General features: G+C 44.1%; 1 pseudogene; it reads right to left on the bottom strand.

Moving 5' to 3' along the window:
* Nucleotides 1-17,192: 17,192 nt before the first annotated feature.
* LOC123082886 (probable indole-3-pyruvate monooxygenase YUCCA11) lies at nucleotides 17,193-18,850 on the bottom strand (annotated as a pseudogene).
* Between the last annotated feature and the right edge of the window lie 3,214 nt (nucleotides 18,851-22,064).

Below are 22,064 nucleotides of genomic sequence, written 5' to 3'. Positions count from 1 at the left end.
CACAGTTCTACAGAATTCCGCCTTGGTGGCTCCGTATATGGAGGAACACAAGAATTTTCTACAGTCCAAACACCCGGAGAAGTCTGACGACTGGATTACACACGAACAAACCAGGACTTTCGCCGGTTGGTTGCAGAAAAGTGCCCTGAATGATGGCGATATTCAAAATGACATGTACTTGTTGTCCCAGTTATCATCTTCGAATATAATGACTTTCAAAGGGTACCAGATAAATGGGAATACATTTTACACGATCGCCCAAGATAAGAAGAGCACCAACCAAAACAGTGGTGTCTGCTTTGATGCAACAACCAACACGGGAAAGGAAACATATTATGGTTACATAGAGGACATATGGGAACTTAACTATGGATCAGGTGATTTGAAGGTCCCTTTGTTTCCTTGCAAATGGGTCAATACGACACGAGGCGGGGTAACGGAAGACCCGCAGTACGGAATGACAATAGTGGATCTCAACAATCTTGCGTATGCAGACGAACCATTCGTCCTAGCCAATGATGTGGCGCAGGTTTTTTATGTGAAAGACATGTCTACCAGGCCGAGAAAAAGAAAAGATAAGGAAGCAAATGGATCATACGACGAGCCAAAGCGCCACATAGTTCTTTCAGGAAAAAGAAACATCGTGGGAGTGGATGACAAGACAGACATGTCAGAAGATTATGAAAAGTTTGATGAAATTGCTCCATTCACAGTGAATATTGACCCGAGCATCCAGTTAAATGATGAAGATTTTCCATGGCTATGGCGCAAAGGGACACACGCGAAGAAAAAGTTTCACACCCAAAGATCTCGGATGTGATCGGCTTCACTATCATAACTTTCTTATGTGTTTCACACCCAGGAGGGAATGTCTGTAATAGTTAGGGTAGTTAATTATGTGTTTTGGCATTTGAAACGCGAAGAAATTTTATGTGCAAACAAATTATTTTCATGCATTTACTGATTTTTTCCAGCTAAATGACCCTGAAATTGAAAAGCATTTCAAATGAACTCAGAAAAGGTTGAAAGATGGCATGGTATCATAATTTCATACAAATAGCATGTGCAAAAAAGTAGAGAGAGTTACGGCAAAAACTGGATACACTTCGTGTACAAAATGGACAATCTCTTTCGAAGTATCAGGGTTTCCGACGAAAACTGAACTGTTACAAAGGCATTTCATTTTTTAAATAACCTAAGCATTACCAAATTGAATATAATGATAAAACACACTAATATTAAACATAAGAAAAAAGAATCACCGAAAAAACTTTTTTCAAAGTTAAGTTATTCACAAACTAGTGATTCACACAAATTTCAAATAATTCAAAATTTAAACTATTCAAATTTGAAAACTACCGACACTAACAGAAAGTTTGTAATTTTTTGTACCTAAAGCAAAAATATTCAAAAAGAAACTCTAAATACAGCAAAAAAATAACTCAAAAATAAATAAAATAAAAATAAATAAAGCAAAAAAAATTAAGAATATAAAAAACCCCGCCTAGTGGGCCAAAGCGGCCTGCATACGACTAGAAACACAACCTTTAGTTGGGCCAGGATGCAGGCCCGCAAAGGCCCAGTAGGCCCACTGGGTAAAAGAGGACAGGTAGGCCCAGTAGGCCTGCTTAGGAGAGGAGCTCGAGAGAGCTACCGCACTGGGGCTTATAAACCAGTGCGGTAGCCCCTCGGCTAGCAAGGTGGGACTAAACTTGTGCACCGCCTGGAGCCAGCACACCCCCTTTAGTACCGGGTCGTGGCTCAAACCGGTACTAAAGACCCCCCCCCCTTTAGTACCAGTTGGAGCCACAACCCGGTACGAAAGGGGGTGCGCTTCCCGCCGCTTGGCCTAGCCAAAACAGACCTTTAGTACCGGTTGGTGGCTCCAACCGGTACTAGAGGTCCATCATATATATACAACACTTGATTAAAATTCAGTTTCCCTCTGTCTCTTCCCTCTGTTTCCTCCCTCCGTTGCGCCACCCTGCCACGATCGACGTTGTCCCCGTCGACGTCGCTGCCCCCGCCCCTCGTCGCCGACCCCGGCCGTCCCCGCCCCTTGTCGCCGCCCCCGTCGACGTCGCCGCCCCCGCCCCTCGTCCCCGTCCCCGTCGTCCCCGTCGCCGCGCCCCGGCCGCCCATCGCAGCGCCCTGCCCCGCCCCGTCGTCGCCGCCCCGTCCCGTCGCCCCGGCCGCCCCGCCCCGTCGTCGCTGCCCCGTCGTCGTCGCCTCGCCGGTGAGCTCGCCCCGGCCGCCATGTCCACACACACCCACACACTACACACACACACACACACACACACACACACTACACACACACACACACACTACACACACACACACATTAGTTTGTTTGTTATAATTTTTTTCTGTTTTTTAGTTATAGAAATGTTAGAAATTATTCTGTTTTTTAGTTATATACATATTAGAAATGTTAGTTATATAGAAATGTTATAAATGTTTTCTGTTTTTTAGTTATAGAAATATTTATAGAAATGTTAGCAATATTTATAGAAATGTTAGAAATTTTAGAATTAGTTTTAGTTAGATGAATTAGATTAATGTCAAATTGTTAGAATTTGCATATATATATATATATATATATATATATATAGAATTTTAGTTATCACAATCCAATCATTTAAAAAATGTTACTTTTTGCGGGCATATAGTATTTGTTCTCGATGATATGCCCGGCCCGCATCCTTGCCGTCGACCCGTTCACAACGACGTCCTGCTTCAGAGGACCCATGTCCGGGATTGGGCTGCGCCGGGCTGGCACTGGGAGGTGCTACCTGGAGGGGCGTGCCGCTTGGTGAGGAACCCGACCTCGGGTCCCGTCATCGACCCTGATCTTCTTTGGTGGCGTTCGCGTGGGCCACATTCGGTGCAGAGGCAGCCGGCCCCGCCGGAGGTGGTGCGTCGCCGTGTCAGGGAGGAAGATGAGCACGTCCATCGCTACATGGCTATTATGGACGATGTCAGGTTCTCCACTACTTGGCGGGTTCTTTGGGCAGATGAACGGAGATATGATCCTGTGATGGTTCCTTCTCTTTGGGTGTGCACCTCCCGCGCCCCAGGAACCGCGAGTGGCGTCCTAGATTATTCTGTAGTACTCGATCTTTATTAGGTACCTAGCCAGTGACGTATTCTATATATAATATTTGAGACGATGTATTCGAGATTATATACATTAAGACGATGATGTATTCGAGATTATATATTTGAGACGATGTATTCGAGATTCAGTTTTTCCTTATTGATTAATTGCATCCATGCATTTTAATTTGAATACTAAATTGTTTTATATTTCTATTGTATTAATTAGTAAAGTAAAAGCTATGGCGGACAATACCGGCAGAGAGAGAGAAGAGGAATTGTTCGACATCATACGCAGCCCTCACAGGCTAGATGATCTGAATGAAGATGATGGCTCCCAATATCTGAACAATACCGGAGAGGGTGATGAAAAGATATTAGATCTCGACGACCGAGCTGATGAAGTCATAAACTATGATTATGATGACACAGACAATGTTTGTGATGACACAGACAATGCTGATCTTCAAATAACAAAGACTACCGGCGAGGTATATTTATATAGGCATGCATCCTGGTGATCATCACATGTTTTTTATTGAAGATATATTAACGAATCGATCTTTCTTCTATCATCCCTCCGGATCGAGCAAATCTGCTTCTACAGACAGCAAGACAAAGCGAGGTCCGGGCAGATTGTTGAAGGATGGTGTAAAGTACCACATCGAATCCACCAAACTTAGTGGCGAACCCCTCACGCCTAAGAACGTTGCGGACAAGTGGACTCGTCAGTGCGGAGTTCTTGTGAAGGACAAACTCCCGATCTCCATTCAAGAATGGAAAGAGCCAAAGACTAAACGTCCAGGTGTTACTTGGGTCGACGAAAGAGCCAAAAAAGACCTGGTGAAATCTCTGATGGAACATTTCACCCTACCAGATCATTTCACTAAAGCAGATGTGGAGAAAGTCAAGGTCGCTGCTCTTAAGAAGATGGCAATTGCATTCAACACCCACAAGAAACTGTATGGGCCGACTACCTCGCTAATGAAAGGAAGACTCTAGATTTCAAGGGAACACTGGAGAAGCAAAGAGAACACTGGGACGATTTCATGACCTTCAAGGATTCAGAATTATCTAAGGAATGATCGATGAAAAACAAGGCAAATGCCGCAAGAAAGACGCAGTTCCATAGGCTGGGTCCAGGTGGCTACGCGGTGGGATTGCCTAAGTGGGATAAGTCTGAGCAAGAGATGGAGGGTGCAGGGGTCACTCCGATTACTAGGAGCTGGCCCCAGGTGCAGAACTTGGTTCTATGCGCATGGGGGGCGTTGGACCCGAAGACAGGCCTGGTTTCGAAGAAGGCAAGTCTAAAAGGAGCCGAACAAAAGATACTTGACGCAATAGAAGAAGCTCGAGCGGGGGTGTTCATGCCCAACAGAGAGAACGACGAGCTTACGCGCGCCCTGGGAAATCCTGAACACCCGGGAAGAACACGAGGCATGGGCGTTATTCCCTCGTATGAGGGCTTTTCGGACTGGAATGACGACTACAGGTCCCGTGCAAGAAAGAAGATGGAGGAGGAGAAGAAGAGGAAGCTGGAGGAGGAGCAGAGGAAGCAGGACGCAGAACGCCTTCAAGGCCTAGAAGCAAGGCATGCGGACCTGGCACTCAAATTCCAGCAGCGGCAGCAGCAGCAGATCGACTCACTTAGCCAGGAAAGGGGGTCTCAGCAGCGGTAGAAGCAAGCGGATGATCGTCCAGCATTGGATAGCACCATCCCATCCATGCCGAGAAGCAGCGTTGGTTCTGCCCCGGGCGACACACTGCTGGATGCATACCCTGTGGATGACATCATAGAGAACACTAACTGTGAGCTACACTCTAAAATGAAGAACATATCCATGAAGGTGGTGGACGGCGTTGCTTTTCCAGTTACCCCCGAAGCAACCTACCATTGCATCCCGATTACAGAGGGCTATGCTCGTGTCATGATTGATGAAGTGGTGGACCCATATTCGGGGCTAACGCTTGACATTCCTGGAGGTGAAGAAGAGCGCACACTGGGAGAGGCCATACATCGTATCATCCTATGGAGAAAGGATTGCATCATCTTTTGAAGTCCACCGACACCGCGTCGTCTGCCGACTCCTCGAAGTCCGCCACCGAGTCAGCAGACTCCCGCTCCTCCAAGTCCACGAACGCGTGAGACGACTCCTCCTCGAAGTCCGCCACCTCCTCCAAGTCCCCGAATGCGTGAGCTGACTCCTCCGGTTTCAAGTCCGGCACAATGTCATGCCACTTCTCCGGTTTCAAGTCCGGCACCGTGTTAGGCCACACCTCCTGCTTCAAGTCCGGCACATTGTCAGGCCACTTCTCCTGGTCCAACTCCACATCAGCCGTCTCCGCCGTCTCAGCAATCGCAGAAGAGACATGCCGCAGCTTTGGTGCGTAGCGGTACGAGTCGAGGTAGTTCAGGAAGTACAGGTGGAGACAAGCGATATAAATATGGTCCAAGCCTCGCTCCTCTTCCTCAGAGGCCTTACGACATGACTAAGGAGCAAAACTCAGCCATAGTGCAAGCCCAAGTGGACGCCCATTTTGGACCGAAACCGGCACCGCCGCCAAAGGAGAAAGTGCCTGAGAAAGTAATTGACCACTTCATTCGTATGGCTAGAGAACCAGCTCCCAAGCCTGTTGACTCGGACTATGAGCGCCAAATCAGGAAACTACATCGAGAACGGCTAAAGAAGGAAGCGAGCTCGAGCTCGAGCCAACAAGCAGCTGGCAAAAAATGCGGGAAAACCGTTCCCCAGTTGGGAGAACAGGCGGCGCAAGAGATCCCCCCGCTTGTTGTGCCAACAACACATGAGAGGAGTAGTACGCGCGCCAAATATTATTGTGGGCAAACCGTTAGCTTTCTCCAGCACGATGTGGTAATAACGCAGGATCATATAATGCAGGCTCAAATGCTCAATATCTCTGTTGGACAACTCCTCGAAATCGAGCCCATGCCTATGCTTAGAGAATTGGAAATAGCATGGAAATATGTCCGAGGCCAACCTTTGGTCCATGCAGACAAGGTCAAGGACCTCCCAACGAGAATGTATCAATTGCATCAATGGTACATGAACATTACCAAGATTTCCAATCGAGAGTCCCTCATGGTGAATGTCAAGCATGAGCATTATTACCATGAGAAAGCTCGGGCCATTGAGTATCCAGAACTATTTCAGTTATACAATCAAGACGCACTCGACAAGTCTATCGTCAGTTGCTATTGTCTGTAAGTGATTTCTTTCTGTAATTTAAGTCTCAAGCTAGTTATGTAGTGATAATTTTGAGCAATCATTACATGTAATTATCCTCACTATATTCTTTTTCTGTGGTATTATATGCAGGATGAAGATGTATGAAATGAAAAAAGCTGGACGCTATGGCGTTGGGTTCATTGACCCAAATACCATTAATGAGGACATATGGCAGATTGAATATTGTCAAGATGCTGTAGAGGAAAGCATGCTAGAGTTCTTAAAGTGCCTCAATAGCAATGAAGATATACTACTTCCTTAAAATTTTCCGTGAGTCACACTGTCTTGTACTACAAATTCTGTTTTTTGCTTACTAGCTAGCTAGATGTTAATAATTAAGACATGCAAACGTGTGCGTATGCAGTTGGCACTGGGTCTTGTTAGACATTAAAGTTGAGGAAGGAAAAGTTGAATTACTGGACTCACTAGCTAAAGAAGATAAAGACTACACCATCGTGAAGGGGGTAGTCAACAGGTAATTTCAATCATTATTAACTATATCTCGGCCTATTAATTATTAGTTCGTCATTTCCTGATATGAACTATTTAATAACCCCTTTATTAATTTTCTTTGCTGGCGGGCAGGACATGGGCAAAGTTCATTAAGGTGACTCCAGGCAAGTGGGCAAAAAAGTTGTTTTGGCATCAACACAAGGTAAGTAATTAAGTAGTACTAGATAGCTACCATCTCTTTAATTCTTGTTTCAATATCATTAATTAATTATCATGCTTGATTAATCATTATCTGATTCAATTCCATTCTCGTAAAGGCCCTGAAGCAGGCACCGGGGAATAATCTGTGTGCATTCTACGTCTGCGAGAACATTCGCATGATGATGTGCGAAAGGAGCAGATCTGATAGACAGGACTGGGTACGTTTGTCACAACACTATTCACACCATTATCAATATCTAGTCACACAACTAACACACATGCATATTGATCTCCTTCTTAACAGTTCAGATCGGTGCGGGATAAGCTCCTACCATCGGACCGCATACTAGCACTTCAAGAGAAAATAGCTGGATTTTTGCTCAACCAGGTCATACATCCCAAAGGAGAATACTATTACCCGCTACTGCCCCCATGAACCACTTGTCATCGTGCTCCAGAGGCACCAAAGGCAACATATGTAGGAGAAATTGTATATGTATATACATGTGTATGTGTGAATAATTAATGGTGTTGGTTTGTGAGACATTCGATGATATATATATATATATGCGGTTCTACATACGAGAAAATCTATTTATATATATGCATAACGTGTACAATTTGTATTATCGTGAAATACCAGAAAACAAAAAAAATTGAATGGAAAATAAATCAACCCTCCCCCCCCTAATATTTAGTACCGGTTGGTGTTACCAACCGGTACTAATGTCCTACGCGCACCCGGGCCTGGCTCGTGCCACGTGGTGGCACTTTAGCGCCGGTTCGTGACAAACCGGTACTAAAGGGGAGGGGGCCTTTAGTCCCCACTCTTTAGTGCCGGTTGGCGAACCGGCACTAAAGGCCGTTATGAACCGGCACTAAAGGCTGGTTCTGCACTAGTGCTCTCGTTCTACCGGTGCTCCCGGTGGTAGTGTTCGGAGGATGATGGCGGGGCGGAGATGCTGGGCGGTGCGGCATGGTGGCACGGACAGCGAGGTGGTGAAGGTGAGCTGCTCTGCTTGGTCTGTGAGGCTTCATGGCGTCCAGATCTGTCCTTTCCTGTGGCTGCATATGGCTCGGGTGGCGGTCTTCCGTGGCCACGGTCGGGGGGTCGGTGGTGGATGCTGCCGGCGGGGCATGATGTGGCGGTGGTGGAGGCGTGTGGCCAGTGGTGGGAGGTTTGGTGCTGATGGCAGCCCAGGTTGCTCTTACTCCTTTTTGTGCGGATGCTCGAGATGAGCGGCTGTGTCTTCGGAGCTTCTTGCTAGACCTGGCGGGGACACTCGCCGTGACTAGCATGGGGATGGGGTGGTCTTGTGTTGCTGGAATCAAGCGCTGGCATCTGCGGAGACGACCAGGTTCCTCAGGCGAAAGCCTTGTGCCGACCTTGTCGGTAACGATGACGGCGACGCTTTTGGGCGTCGTTTCCCTTCTTGAAGGGTCATTGGGGAGCTGCTGCCACCTGCTCATTCGTGTGCTCCGGGCGAAAGCCTTAGATCCTTTATTGGTTCGGACAATGATGGCATCTCGATGTCGTTCCCCCCCTTGGGTGCATTGTTTTTTGGAGCCACGAAATTCGCTGTTGGTTGCTCGATGTCTGGGTAGCAGAGGTTGTTGGGTGGTTGTAATGCTTGGCGGTGGCGGTGGATGTGGTCTGTTGTGGCGACTGGTGCCTTGGTCATCTTGGTGCTGTTGGTTGACCTCTCATGGGGGCTCTTGGCGACGGTGATGTCTTGGTGTTCGGTGCCCTTCGACGGCGTGTGAGGTTTTGTTGCTTTGCATAGTGCTCTGGCTCCCTCTATTTGTGATGGTGGCCATGGTGTGGCCTAGAGGAGGTGCAGGGGCTATCTCGGCGGAGCATTGCCCTTCGGCACGGTCAGTGGCTCTCTCTGTTGCGACGTGGCTAGGCAATGGGATACCCTTCGATGGCGACTGTGACTTCCTAGCTCTTCAAGGTGTGAGTGATCGCAGGGCAGCGGGTGACTTCTTCTCTTCGTCTTCTCGGCAACGAATCTCCTTTCGACTGATCCATCAAAGCTAGCTCCTGCTCTTCTCGGTTAGCATAGTGGTGATGGCACTACTAGGAAAAGGCCTACTAATGGCGCACCGGTTTTGCCTACTAATGGCGCACTACCGGTGCGCCATTAGTATCACGCCACTAGTATTTTTTACTAATGGCGCACCACTGGTGCGCCATTAGTATCTGGTGTACTAATGGCGCACCATGCAGTGCGCCATTAGTTTTGCCCATAGTGCGCCACTAGTGTCTGCTATACTAATGGCGCACCACATGGTAGTGCGCCATTAGTAACAATTTTTTAATTTTTTTTTCTTAATGCCAGGTCACTATTTCACATATGAGAAATCCAACACATATATATACAACAAGCATCCATATAACAATCATAGCCAACACACAAGTTCCATCATATATACATACATAGCCAACACATAGTTCCATCGTTACATATTACAAAAGTTTCACATTGTTCATCCAACATCGTTATCCATCAATTCACAAAAGTTTCACATTGATACAAAATAAAAACACAAATGGAAAAGAAGCACTCCATCCATGCAAGCTTCCGTGAATTAAATCAAATCTGCAAAATGATAAACAAGTTAGAAGAAGAAGAAGAAGAAGAAGTCTAGAAGAATACTAGAAGAAGAAGAACACTAGAAGAAGAATAAGAATAATTTTGGAAAAGAAGAAGAATAAGAAGAAGACTATAAGCTTATTGTGTAAACTTGATCATTTTGTGCTAACATAAGTTATTTTGGAGCTAACCTATAGGAAACTAAGCATATAAGCTCTAAGTTAGCATATTAGAGCCAACTTAGGTAAAATGAAGCTAACCTATGTCATTTTGGAAAAGAAGAAGAATAAGAAGAAGACTATAAGCTTATTATGTAAAGTTGATCATTTTGTGCTAACATAAGTTATTTTGGAGCTAACCTATAGGAAACTAAGCATATAATTAAGCTCTAAGTTAGCATATTAGAGCCAACTTAGGTAAAATGAAGCTAACCTATAGGAAACTAAGCATATTAGAGATAACATAGGTAACTAAGTATATATATATCATTTTGGAGATCTGACATACCTGAGAAAGTTCAGTTCTCATGCATTGTTCTTCTCCTTCTCCTTCTCCTTCCTCAGCCTGATGCGCCAAGAGCGGCGAGGCGGTGGAGGCAGTGGAGGCAGTGGGATGTAGTCTTCTACCACAATTGGCGTGGTCATGTCGCCCAGCTGTGGGATCGCCGGCGCCACCACCGGTGCGTGGTCATTGTCAGGCACCACCACCATCGCGAGGCCACCTTCCGGCACGACCATCGCTAGGTCATCCTCAGCCACCTCCATCTCTTGCCCATGGTCAGCCACCACCATCTCTTGCCCTTGGTCAGCCACCACCAGCGCTAGGTCATCCTCAGCCTGATGCCCATCGTCATCCTGCAGCTCCTCATCCCCACTCTGCTCCTCTTCTCCCGCACTCCAGTCCGGATCATCCTTCTTGTTGTTTATGCTGCTGCCAGAATCGTTGCTGCTTTCGCTACAGCCAGAATCGCTGCTGCTTTCGCTACAGCCAGAATCGCTGCTGCCAGAATTGCTGCTGCCAGTGTCACTGCTGCTGCTCCCATTACCTGTCCAAAATGCAATAATGACCGTTAACAATCGATGTGATACAAAGTCAAATGTAGAGGAATAAGAAGAGGCAGAACGTACCGGCATCATCATCGTCAGCATAGCGCATGCGACACATAGTCGTGTTGAACACCTTCACGATGAGCATGGTGGCGTCGTCGTCATACCTGAAGAGAAGGAAGTACCCCAACCGCAGGTCGTAGGCACAGTAGAACTTCTCCCACCCACGAGACAAGTACATGTGGCCCTCCTTGATCACCAACTCCACATCCCACTGCCTGTGAAACCCGCTGCCGGCCTGTCGCAGCTTCACATTATTTGGCGGATCTTCACCCATCAGCATGTTCATAAAACTGTCAGGCAACCTCTGCAGTTTGGGACAATGAGTGATGTAGCAAACAACAGATATCATAATGAGATGGGTGAAGGGGAGATCTCTCGTTTTATATACCTGCGTCATGGATGATACTGAAGTCTCAAGTATGATAGTGAAGAACTCGGAAGCATCCAACTCGTACTGTGGTGTCGCAGAGCGGCGGTGGCTGCTTCCCGCCATCTCTGATAAGCAGCAGAAGATACCAATTAGTACCCTTACAACAGATCATAAAACATGCATGATAACAGGCATTAGTCGCAAGTACCCCATATGTCCTATTTTTAGCAAAGTCATGCTAAAATTCACGGAAAATTTCAGCATGACCTTTGCTGAAAATAGGATATATGGAGTACCCGAATTTGCCGGAACGGAAGTTAATCGACATTCCGGCAAACTCAAGGGCCTCTCGGGGTACCTGCACAATCATCACGGCACGATGGTCGGAGACAAAACCGAGCAAACTAGCAAAATCATCAGAAATTTTTTTCTGTAAAAGATGATCATCATCTTTACAAGTCTTTCTCAATGTGATCACAAGTAATTCAGAGGCATCACAAGTAATTCAGAGCAAAGAAACAACTTAATCCATGCCTCAGCTTATCAACAGTCAGTACTTGTCAAATAAAGAAGAAGGAACAATTTATTTGTGACATAGTTACAAATGATGACAGAATGAAGCAAACACCCTACACTAGCCTAAAAACAAGTGAAGTTTCACCCATATAAGAACAAGTGAATTCTAGTCACACTGAATCTGAAAGAGAATGCAAAATGCTACTTGGTATTTTCAATCTGGATACTGCATAAATAGTGTTGGAATCTTGGTAATACACTAGTTCTAGAAGAAGTAGACAGACATATATACATCCATCTAATTCTAGAGGAAGTAGACAGAAATATGCATGAACCATCTAGCATTCAAACGTATATCCGGAGGACTTGAGGATTATTTAGTCCAAACAATACATGAACAGCTGCCGATATGCTTTTCTATAGACAAAATCTCTTGTCGTAAACGGAAGACGGGAAACATCAAAACTAGCAGAAGCAGACCAAATGTGCATATATTCTATCTAGCTAAAATGTTATCACTATCCCACCCCATAGGAAGAATGTTAATATGTTATCACTAAAATGTAAGAACAATCAATCTATTTAATATGTTATCACTGTCCCTCCCCATAGCAAGAATCACTCACTAGAGTTATTCCTCCACATAGTGGTCTATATTTCAAACAATTTGTTATAGTCAGTGGTCAAAATTGCACATATGCTGCACCTCTAACACCTAGGTCGGGAGCCACTCCGCTGCTGGCACGTCGGGAGCATCCAATTTTGAGATCCACTGTTAAACTGAAATGCTACACAGTTCCACAGAGATCCACTGTTAAACTGAAATGCTATAGTTTCAGAGAAGAGAAGAGAATGACACAATACTACTAGTCCTAGTTCCAGTACTCCACAGATTTGAGACAATATTTGACTGAATTACTAAATGACCATAAACACAATTTCATGATAAACTGCCAACAAAAACACATGGAGTACTTGACACAATACTTGCCATAGTAATAGTCAATGTTTTGCATTACTAAATGACCATTATTCCAAAATGACCCTAAAATCTTCATATGGCATCTCCAAAATGACCATTATCTCACTAAATGACCAAAATGAACATGTAACAGCAATCTGTGCACACATCTGACTAGATGATCATTACTATGATATTTTGGCAGCAATATGTAGACACAGTCTGATGGAAAATTTAGCATGAGTAGTTTTGATAGTTTTTCAGTTTTGAGTTTTGACATACAGTTTTGACATACAAAGGGACCAACAACAATTGATTATCTCACAGAGTTTATATACAAACAATAAATTGATTTCCTAGAAAAGCATTTCTTTCGAATTTTGGGCGTCAACAATTTCAACAGGGACAAAGTTTGTGATCCTTATATAATGCTTGGTTATGTAAGTCAGCAAGTGTACAGTACCTGGTGTTCAAAAGCCTTGGCTAGTGTTCTGAACTTCTGGATCTTGATCTCCTTGTGCCTAATCACCCGTCCCTGTCAACTCTGTAAACTGCACAAGCTCTAGTGCAGATTGCAACACCTCACTGCGGGACAGTTAGATGAACATAAGCCTTCAGAGTAAAGGAAAAGAGAGATTCCATTTAATTTTAATTAACACAAATGGTCTTAGTTAATTTTAATTACTTCTACACTTTACTAAAAAGAAGAGAGGGAGAGAGGACATTGCTGCACAAGCACAAGTTAATTTTAATTACTCCAAGCACACATGGGTTTAGTTAATTTTAAGCTACTCCATTTAAGCTAGATAGATGTACTTCAAAATTAAAAAATACTGGAGTATAGAATTTTTGCAAACTGGAGTAATTCAATGAGTTTCTGCACACTGGAGTACAGTACTTCACTGAATTCCTCGTTCTTCACATAACAAAATCAATTAACAGTTTGACTCCAAAAAAATCAATTAACCCTTTTTACCCGGCCAAGGAAAAGGCAACTTTGGCCCTTCTTTCCGTTGTTCCAGCACACAACATAGACAGATAGGAGGCGGAGAGCTTTCGCTCTTTGCAGTTTGCACGCACACGGCTTGACCGATGCTACTAGAAATTGATTAGTCCACACATAATGTGGCCCATTATGCCTCTCCTCTCCCAAATCCCCCCTCAACAGCAACCCTATTTCATCTCACGAACAAAACCTAGGGTTCGCTCGTACGACGCAAACTGGGGGCCAAAACCTAGGATCTGGCAAGCGGATGGGACGAGCGACGAGGTGGTGCGGGAGTAACCTTGCTGGCAGCAGCCGCCGCCTTGAATCACCGTCGGTCGCCGGGCTGGAGGGGGTCCCGCAGCGAAAAGGGGGAGCGGGTGGGTGCGGCGAACAGGGAGGGAGCGGGAGAAGAATGCAGAGGGGGTGGGGCGAAGGGAAGCACCTTGCTGCAGGACGCCGCGCGGTTGTCGGCTGGAGTGGCCGCAGTGGTGGAGCAGGCTGCCCCGCTCTCCCTGGCGACGGCGAGGCTGCACTGGGAGCATTCTCCTCCTCCTCCTCGTCCTCCTCCTGGTCCTCCTCCTCCGGCTCGGGGTGCGAGGGCGTGGGGGTGGCGGCGCGGGGGAGCTGCAGTGGTGGGGGGCGTGGGGGGGCGGGGGCGGTGGCGCGGGGGAGCTGCAGTGGTGGGGGGCACGGGGGCGGCGGGGGTGGATTCTGGCAGGGGTCGGGGCGGCGGCGGCAGGGGACGGAGGGGACGGATGGGGCATGCAGGCGCGGCGGTGGCGTACGGTTGAGGAGGAAGGGAGGGAGGGGAATAGGTAGAGTGGGGGGGAAGCTTACTAATGGCGCACCCAGCGGCGGTGCGCCATTAGTAGTTTTGCAAAAAAAAGAATAAAAAAAAATTCAGTACTGGCGCACTCCCTGTCTGGTGCACCATTACTAGTTAGAACTAGTAATGGCGCACTTCGGTCTGATGCGCCATTAGTATGTATGTAAAAATGAAAAAAAATTATAACTAGTGGCGCACCTTTTGTGTGGTGCGCCATTAGTGTCTTCCACACTAATGGCGCATCACCAACCGGTGCGCCATTAGTATATAGTAGTGGCGCACTACTACATTGGTGCGTCATTAGTGTCAATCCTATCTATAGCCCTTTTCCTAGTAGTGTGGGTGCTAAGTTCTTGGTGTCAGCTACTTGCCGTAGCTTGTTTCCTGGTTCTTCTCTGTTGTCCCTTATTCCTTCTTGTGTGTGTTGGGTGCTACACTTGTGTAGCCGTTGTGTTTGTATCTCTGTCTTAACTATGATAATGAAAATGGTTCAGGCCGGCGTAAGCCCGCCGTAGCTCCGTCAAAAAAAAGTATGTAGGCCTTTTGCTGACAAACTGAAATATGGAGCAGTTCATATATGTACTCTAGTGTCACTACATTTTCAGTGCCATACAAATCAAGATTGTACTCTGGTGTCAATACATTTTCAGCACTCTAGTGTCAATACATTTTCACACCTCACATACCTTACAATGTACCCATGCTGTTCTGAACAGTACAAAAAATTTGAGTACTCCGCTACTCTGTAGCAACGAGAGTAGCAACATACAGTACAGACACAATTGGGCAAAACTACAATGTCATCTACTACTACTCTGAACATGCACTGGGAGTACCTGGAGCAAACTACTATGTACAAACAATGTCATCTCCTCCACTACTACTCTATAGGAAATTGCAGAGAACTTCCTCAAGCATCTCATGAGCAGCACAACTATTCAGTTATCAATGAAGGTCCCGAGCTGTCAGTTATCAATGAAGATCTACATACACAGCTAATCATTCAGTAGAAACAAATGTGCTCTGGATCTATATAAACAACATTGTCAAAAATCCTGAAACTACTTTGCATGGGAGTACATGACAGCTCCATGCTTGAAACACATGCTTACCATACTCCATGCTTAAAACATACTCCGCTAGTTACTCCATCATCTAGAAGCTTGAGAGCAGGAACAGAGCTTGAAGCCGCTGGAGTACTCCTGGTTAAAAGTCCTTTGGCCATCATCTAGACAAAACCATAATCAGGTCTCAACATACCCAATTGCTCCATCTAGAAATATTCAGCATACCCATATGGAGTAGAAATAATCACTCATTTGAGCATACAACATAAATATTCAGTCACTAGCTGCCATTCAGTCACAGAATAAAAATGACAGCGTTATGCTCTCAGTTTCAGAATAAAAATATCCTACAGTTCAGTGAAGTTCCACCAAAAAGAATTGAGCAAAATTTCAGAATAAATATGGACACCCTAGATTGCATTGATGTTCCCACATGATTCATCCGATGCAGTGACTGAACATGCAAGTGACTCCATTCGGTAACTGAATATGCAAGTGACAGCCTGGGACATTTGCAGTAGCAGGAGGTTCTTGCAGGTTCGTCAAGAATACATTATTGCAGTAACGGAACTACTCCCATCAAGCATAAGGCTTTTTTTTCTACTCCACGAACATTATCATTGGAAATACACCATTGCAGTAACTAATACTCCTATACACCATTGGATTGGAGTAGCTACTGACAGGTTCAAGAACATCTGCCCACGAACATGTACTGACAGGTTCCACACGCAGAGAGAGGGAGAGGGACGCACCGTGTTGACCTTACCGCAGCCGACGAGCTGGAGGTGTAGGAGACGAGGCGTCGCGGATCCAGCACCGTACAAGCCCAGCGCAACACGAACTGCTGAAGGTGATTCTGAGAAGGTAAATACGTTTGTGCTCAGTGCTAGATTAAACTGGAAATTAGTTTTCACTAATTAATATAGCATGAGAAAAAAACGTCTATCCTGCCTGGCTTGAAGATTAATCATGTACATATCAAGCAAATGTTTGGAGAACTTGTTATCATTCATTTCAATTACCATCATATTTCTAGAAATCGCTAATTTGATATTCATTTGACAATTAATAAATAAAAACTTGGAAGCTACTGCAATTACTCGTGTGTGTTTCACATGAAAAATTAAACAACTTTGGCTTGATTATCTTTTGCACCATTTGCTGTTGATGATTTGGGATTGCATTAATTGCCCTTAGCCCCTTGTTGTTAAACATCATGTTCAAGTGGATGACTTTTGCATGTGTAAATTCAAGTAAATAAAATAATGTACATAACTATTCAACAAAAATTACAAAGCTCATTGCACCAAGTGAGTATAAAGCCCTTGATTATATTATAAAAGTAGTGCTTACTCCCTGGCACATATGAACCTTGAAATAAACAAAAATCTAGTTGTATCAAAGATAGATGAAGATAGTTAGACATGTGGCAGTGGATAGATTTCTCAAAGAATCAATCGTCTAGAATACTAGCCCCGGTAAACTACATGTAAAAGATAAAAAGAAATAGAGAAAACGCAAAAGGCCTTTCTGTTTCATTGCATTGAAAAGATAGGTAAAAGTTACAGTCCTCCTAGGAGGTTAGTTTTACAGTACATCATACAACTCGGTGGATATCCCAGGATCAAGGCAGAACAACCCGCAGGCCTGTGCCCCTGCCATAGCCCAGCATCGGATCTCATCCATGATCTTGTCGAGGAGCCCAGCGATGGAAGGCATCGCGTTGTCAAAGACACATTCACTGATTAGATAATTTAACCGGACATAGTGCCTATCACTGACTTGATGTCATTGGCGATATTCTTGGCATCTGCTGCAATACCAGCCAATCCTCTCCTTGCTAACCCAGCACAGTAGAGCCCATTTTCACCTTTCCAATGATTCGGATATTCTTTGATAGGCATTCCATTGTCATTTATCATGCTCTCACCATTCTGGGATAAAAATAACATAGAGCTTATTAGCAGATTTAACAATTGTTGCACCAACAAAACAAACTCAGACATATTCAAACATCGATGTTGTTACTATGAGCCATATATTTGTTGTGCTTTTGTATCCAGTTGCTAACACAATCGCATCAAATGATATATTTTTACTGCACTGAAATTCAACTATATCGCCCATGATCTTACTAATGCTCCCCTGAACCTGTAGGAGATAAATAGAATATTGATAACTTGGCATATGAAGACAACATTTGTTATGAAATTTATGTCATGTCAAGGATATACTTACTTTGATGATACCTTTTTTGATTAACCCAACAGTGCCAACATCAATAACAGCGGATCGGCCGGTTTTTGACTTGAGGATCATTGGACCCATTTTTGGCCTTCGGATACCATGCCTCGATAGGTCTCAAAATATTAAATTCGCAGCCATCACAATGAGGTTATCCACTAGATTCAGTGGAAGACGGTGAGCAAGTGTCATCCCTAACCGAATTAATTCCTTTGTCATTACATGAATCTGCAACCATAAAACATGTCACATCTCTTTTGAAGTCTGCACGATAAAATAAAACTTCATAGAATCATCTTCTTTCAAGAGTTAATTTTTCGGTATTGTAGTTCTTCTAATTGTTTAGTTGTTTCTGCACGTTATAAAATAGTATATCGCTCTATATTATGAAATACTTTCTAGTAGTAATAACTCTGAAAATTTGTGTCCCTTCTAGTGGTGACTATAATAAGAAATTTCCCTCTACCCAGTGAAAATTTATAGTGCCCATAGGGTGGGTGTGGGGGGATTCCCTAGTGTTTCCAGGTCAAAAATATTATATAGTGTGTCTACATACCGGGCTTCGTATAACAATTGAGGTATTGGCACCATGGGTCGCAAGGTCATAAGCAATTTCCATTCCAGAGTTGCCAGATCCAACGACCAATACATTCATGCCAGAGTAGTTCTTGCCTGACTTGTAGCTTGATGAGTGGACGACATCACCCGAAAAACTTTGTAGTCCGGGGATCATTGGAATATTCTCTGCACTATTCTCACCACTGGCCACCACAAGAAACTTTGTTGTGAACCTGACTATTGTGCCCTTTGCCATGTCATGTGCCACAATGGACCAACATTTTTCGTCATTGTCATATGTGGATGACTCCACACTAGTGAGATACTTGGGTTGAATATTGAAACGCTCAACATAGTCATCCAAGTATTTCACAAACAAGGTTTTTGGTATGTATGTTGGTGCATCTACTGGGTATGACATGTGTGGCAACTCACAGAACTCCTTTGCAAGATGCAGCTTGAGCCGATCATAGGCGCGGTTGCGCCAAAGTGACGCGCTGCAGCTTTCACGCTCGACAGTGACATAGGGAATTGAGAATTGATTAAGGCATGCTGCTGTTGCAAGGCCGGCTGGCCCAGCGCCAACAATCAACACTACAACATTCTCCATTCCAAAGAGAAGAGTTGGCAAAGTTGTGGGATAGGTGCAATGGTAGGCTGGGAGTGTTTGCTTGTTTGCTCGATGAATCTTTGGATGCATATGTGGGCATATATATACTGGTATGTTTCTTGTGTCAATCTAGATTGAGGAATGAAAAAGGTAAGGATTTATTGACGCCTTATCCTGGTGTGTACTAGTATTCTATCTAAATATTGAACCGTTGGTGCGAAAGCATGTCCTGATACATTATAGGGGATACAAAATAGGCAGGAATCACACTCTTGATCAATTGGTTTTTTGGAAACTTATCAACCGACTTTGGATATGTTTAGACTAAAAATTCTTTAGAATTTGTTTCCATTCCTAAAATCCGTATAGGATAAGGATATGTTCAGTATATACTCCCTCTGTCACAAATTACTTGTCACAGAAATGGATGTATCTAGATTTATTTGTACTTGATTATTTCTCAAGACATAGCCATCTAGGCAGCAACAACTTAAACAGAAATTGCAGTAGACCACCCTTGTTTCTGTCATATGTTGACCACTATCCACACATGAACAAGAACACTACCAGCCAAGTAATAAGAAGGTTGTAAGCCTGTACATGGAAAATGGTAGGACATTGCTATTGTATCATGTAGATATGGATCTGCCATGGGCGAGGCCATAACAACAGGTGCTGGTATTTGCAAACTGCAGCTGGTGGCAGGCTTGAGTGCCCGTAATTGGACAGGAATGTTAGCCTCGCATGACTGCAGCCCTCAATAAGTGGGGCACGCCGGCCGGCCCGCACCAGAGGGAGGAAGCCGCGGCCTTGGAGGGCCAAGCGGCAAGATATTGGTCTACTTCTTAATTTTGTTTTTCCAAATCAGTAACACTAATAGCTAGTTCATTTTATCGATAAAGAACAACTAGTTCATCAACCGTTATTTGAACAACTTGCTTGAAGATTTAAAAATTAAAAGGGGAAGACTATGAGCATGCATAAATTTTACTACGGGAATATTCATGAGCATTAATGAAGATCAATTTTTTCCTCGCAAAAAATGATGATCAAATGTTGATGTAATTCAAAAAAAAGAGGTTTTGTAGCAAAAATTTGCCTCATGGGTATAATGTGATTTTTTATGTGCCAGTTTTATTCCTTTTTAACCAAAGTAATCACTATTAAGTTTTAGCACACCCTTCATTTTCTTTCTAGATTCACCATTGTCCATGATGTGAGGACTCATTGGGCACGAGATTTTAAATCCTATCATTTGTGATGTGCATCACATCGCGCATGGGGCCTCCTAGGCCACCACGTGTGATTAGTGTATGGCATATTTTCACCCTAACCATTTTCCATAGTGGCTGGTTTAGGGGTCAGTGTTTGAGATGCCCTAACCATTTGCCATAGTGGCTGATAATAGTATGGTCGTCTACGTCTTCATCCTTGCAGTTTAGTACACACTTCTTCTTTTCTTCACTTGAGTTCATCTTTTTATCATCGTCAATACTTGTATGATCCACGCTTTGTTTTAACATCCATGGAGGAAAGACTTTCGACCATGAACCATTGCTTGTGCCAGACCGACCTACACCATGCTGTCTGCGATATGGCCACGACAGCTGCCACACCAATATTATTTTCTTCGCGCCATGACCGCAGGCTCATGAACTCTGGAGCAGCTAGGCCCTCCACCCTTTTGATCTACGCCTGCAATAGCTCTAGCTGCTCATCCATCCTCCGATGCATGTCCTCCAACTTTTCAAGCCGCCTATGCTTTGGCCGTGCGTTGTCGACTTGTTCCGGGATTTAAAAAATGTTTATCAGATTCTAATTTTTGGTTCATTGTTTTAAAAAATGTTCATCAATTTGAAAATTTGTTCATTGAATCAAATTATTGTTCATCAGTTTTTTTAACAAAATGGTCATTAAATTCAAAATTTGTTCATCATTTTTTCAAAAAAAACTTGAATAGAAATTTTGTTCATCAAATAAAGAAATGTTCATCAAATTCGAATTGTTTTCATCAATTTTGAAAATATGTTCATCAAATTCAAAAAATGTTCTTCATTTGAAATCACGAACATTTTTTGAATCCAAGAAATGTTTTTGAATTGGGTGAACATTTTTTGAAATAATTTCCCGAACATTTTTACAAATCATGAGCAATTTTTGAATTCACGACAATTTCACAATTTGCTACTTTTTAGAAATCCTGAATTAGTTTTACAATGGAAACAGTTGAAAAAAGACAAAAACAAAAAAAAGATGGTTCCCGCTTTCCCACCCCACACATGGGCGCGCATGGAGAGCGGGGGGTTGTGCGCGCGCTCTGTCGTTCCCTGGCGCGTACAACGCTAAATAGGCGGTCCTGTCCGTAACCGACTCGATATGCCTGTGCGTAACATGACTTTTTCTTGTTTTGGTACATTTTTGTACGCGCGCGGCGGCCTTCCCTTTTCGCGGCTCTCGATTTTGGCGCAGCCTTGGCCCATAGCCAAATATTGGCTTTTCGCGAGGTAATTTCTTAAAAAAAACTTTTGCACGAGGTAATATACTCGGCCGTCCGGTCGAGCTCCTCTTAGAGCCTGAACCTGAATCATCTTTTGTTTTGTTTACCTTTTCCCCAAATTTCATGAAAAAATCGGATTTAATGAATATAACTTCGTATTTGTTGAATTTTCTTCAAAAAATACAAAATTATTATAATCAAACTCATGATTTTTTAATCCCTGAACCTTTTTCTGAACCCATGAATTTGTGAAGATATTTTTCACTTCCTGATTTTTCACGACTTCTCAACCGTGAGCAAAGTACCAGGAAAACCTGAGATATTCCGATCGAGTGCTCGGCACCACTGTGAGCCAACCCACGAGGGGTGCGCGTGAGTGCTGTTACCCTCCCTGGCACTTAAGGGCCTGGGGAGGTAGTCTCGTGGTTTCCTATTTGACGCATTCTGCGTCAAAACGTCGGCGCACAGCACACACGCGACGGAAGCGATCGAGAAGGACATGCCGGCCGTTTAGAAGTGAGGCGTGCGTTCCACTTTTGTGAACCTTCTGGAAGGTTCCAGCCAGTTTTTCTTGGTTTTGGGAACCTTCTAGAAGATTCCTAAACAGGTTTTCCGTTTCTTATTCATTTTTCATTTTTTTTCTTTTCTCTTTTTTTCATTTGTCTTTTATTTTTTATTTTTTATTTTCTCCTTTTCTTTTCTTTTACAATTTTACTT

The sequence above is a fragment of the Triticum aestivum genome, chromosome 4A, assembly GCF_018294505.1.
Source record: "Triticum aestivum cultivar Chinese Spring chromosome 4A, IWGSC CS RefSeq v2.1, whole genome shotgun sequence".
Lineage (NCBI taxonomy): Eukaryota > Viridiplantae > Streptophyta > Magnoliopsida > Poales > Poaceae > Triticum > Triticum aestivum.
This window is presented reverse-complemented; position numbering and strand designations above follow the sequence as displayed.